This window comes from Numenius arquata, unplaced genomic scaffold, assembly GCF_964106895.1.
Source record: "Numenius arquata unplaced genomic scaffold, bNumArq3.hap1.1 HAP1_SCAFFOLD_1044, whole genome shotgun sequence".
Classification (NCBI taxonomy): domain Eukaryota; kingdom Metazoa; phylum Chordata; class Aves; order Charadriiformes; family Scolopacidae; genus Numenius; species Numenius arquata.
This window is the reverse complement of record NW_027415623.1, coordinates 25,004-28,012: the sequence shown is the minus strand read 5'-3', so window position 1 is coordinate 28,012 and position 3,009 is coordinate 25,004.

Here is a 3,009-nt window from a genome sequence, read left to right as displayed (position 1 = left end):
TGACCGGGCTGTCTGCTCCCAGAAACCGCCCCGGGAGAGCAGCGGAGACACCATGGCCAAGAAATACAGCCTCAAGGAGAGCTCGGCCAGCTGTGAATTGGGTGAGTTAACAAAAACGCCGATGAAAGGGATGGTCTTGGGGATGGGAAGCATCACCTTCATCCCAAAACATCCCAGGATCTGAGGAATAATGTCCATTTTCCAGCTTCAAGGCAAAAGCTGTTGGTGAACCACCTCCTGTGAGGTGGTCTTGGGGATGGGAAGCATCACTATCATCACAAAATACCTTGAAATTTGGGAAATTATGTCAGTTTTCCAGCTTCAGGCCAAAAAATGTTGGTGAACCACCTCCTCTGGAGTGGTCTTAGGGATGGGAGGCATCACCATCATGACAAAACATCCTGGGATTTGGGAAATGATGTCAGTTTTCCAGCTTCAAGGCAAAAGCTGTTGGTGAACCACCTCCTAGAGGGTGGTTTTGCCGATGAGAGGCATCTCCTTCATCCCAAAATACCTTGAAATTTGGGAAATAATGTCAGTTTTTGAGCTTCATAGCAAAAGATGTTGGTGAAGGACCTCCTAGAGGGTGGTCTTGCTGATGGGAGGCATCACCTTCATCCCAAAATACCATGGGATTTAGGGAATAACATAAATTCTCCAATTTCAGGGCAAAAGATGTTGGTGAACCACCCCCTAGAGGGTGGTCTTGGTGATGGGAGGCATCACCTTCATCCCAAAACATCCTGGGATTTGGGAAATGATGTCAATTTTCCAGCTTCAAGGCAAAAACTGTTGGTGAACCACCTCCTGCAGGGTGGTCTCAGGGATGGGAAGCATCACCATCATCCCAAAATATCCTGGGATTTGGGAAATGATGTCAGTTTTCCAGCTTCAAGGCAAAAGCTGTTGGTGAACCACCTCCTAGAGGGTGGTCTTGGGGGTGGGAGGCATCACCTTCATCCCAAAACATTCTAGGATCTGAGGAATAATGTCCATTTTCCAGCTTCAAGCCAAAAGCTGTTGGTGAACCACCTCCTGTGAGGTGGTCTTGGGGATGGGAAGCATCACTATCATCACAAAATACCCTGAAATTTGGGAAATAACGTCAGTTTTTGAGCTTCAGGCCAAAAAATGTTGGTGAACATCCTCCTGTGGGGTGGTCTCAGGGATGGGAAGCATCACCTTCATCCCAAAATACCCTGGGATTTGGGAAATAATGTAAATTCTCCAGCTTCAGGGCAAAAAATGTTGGTGAACCACCCCCTAGAGGGTGGTCTTGGTGATGGGAGGCATCACCTTCATCCCAAAACATTCTAGCATCTGAGGAATAATGTCAGTTTTCCAGCTTCAAGGCAAAAGCTGTTGGTGAACCACCTCCTGCGGGGTGGTCTTGCTGATGGGCGGCATCTCCTTCATCCCAAAATACCTTGAAATTTGGGAAATAATGTCAATTTTCCAGCTTCAGGCCAAAAAGTGTTGGTGAACCACGTCCTGCGGGGTAGTTTTGGGAATGGGAAGCATCACTCTCACCCCAAAATACCCTGGGATTTGGGGAATAACGTCCATTTTCCAGCTTCAAGCCAAGGGATGTTGGTGAACCACCTCTTGTGGGGTGGTCTCGGGGACGGGAGGCATCTCCTTCATCCCAAAACACCCTGGGATCTTCTCTCTGGAAGGAGAAAAAAAAAAGACAAAAACCAAATCGAGACTCTTCTCCCCCAAAATACAGAGTATTTTTTTGCGAGGTGCAGCCGTAGTTAGAACTAATTAACCCAGAACTGTGGCTGAGGCCCTTTGCCGGCAGCCAAAAATGTAGAAAATCGGGATTTTGGCATGAAAAGCGCTGCTGAGGTCAGCGAGGTGCTGGCAGATCCGCGGTTTTTGAGGGTGGAATAAGGCGCTTTTGGGGAAAAAACCTCGGAGCAGGAACAGGGCCCGGCCTGTGCTGGGGGTCTAAGGAGGGGACTGCTGCCATCGGGGTGTCCCCCCCACCCTGCAGCCTGCATCGGGGCCTGTCACCCCTCCCCAGGGTCTGCACCGGGGCCGGTCCCCCCCCACTGCGGGCTCTGTCCCCCCCAATTCCAGAGCCTGTTCCCCCACCGTGGGGCCTGTCCCCCAACCCTGGAGCCTGCACTGGGGCCTGTCCCCCCACCCCAGGCCCTGTCCCACCTCCCCGGGGCCTCCACCGGGGCCTGTCCCCCCACCCTGGGCCCTGTCCCCCCCACCCCGGAGCCTGTCCCCCCCTCCACCGGGGTCTGTCCCCCCCACCCTGGAGCCTGTCCCCCCCTCCCCGGGGCCTGTCCCCCCTCCTCGGGGCCTGTGCCCCCCACTCCAGGGCCTGTCCCCCCTCCTCGGGGCCTGTGCCCCCAACTCCGGGGCCTGTACCAGGCCCTGTCCCCCCTCCCCGGAGCTTGCCCTGGGGCCTGTCCTCCCCTCCTCAGGCCCTGTGTTCCCCCCTCACGGGCCCTGTCGCCCCCACCCCAGAGCCTGCCCCGGACCCTGTCCCCCCCACCCCAGGGCCTGCACCGGGGCCTGTCCCCCCACCCCGAAGCTTTTCCTGGGGCCTGTCCCCCCTCCCCGGGGCCCGTGCCCCCTATTCCGGGGCCTGCACTGGGGCCTGTCCCCCCTCCCAGAGTCCTGCCCCCGGGGCCTGTCCCCCCACCCTGAAGCCTGTACTGAGGCCTGTCCCCCCACCCGGGGGCCTGTCCCCCCTCCCCAGGGCCTCCACTGGGGCCTGTCCCCCCTCCCCAGGGCCTGCACCGGGGCCTGTCCCCCCGCCTCGGGCCCTGTCCCCCCCACCCCGGAGCCTGTACCGGGGCCTGTCCCCCCTCCCCGGGGCCTGTCCCCCCACCCTGAAGCCTGCACTGGGCCCTGTCCCCCCCACCCCGGGCCCTGTCCCCCCCACCCCCGGGGCCTGCCTCGGGGCCGGTCCCCCCACGCTGGCCCTACGTCTCCCGTGTCCCCGGTCGCACGGAGCCACGTCACGGGGCGGGCCTCGGCGGCGGCGGC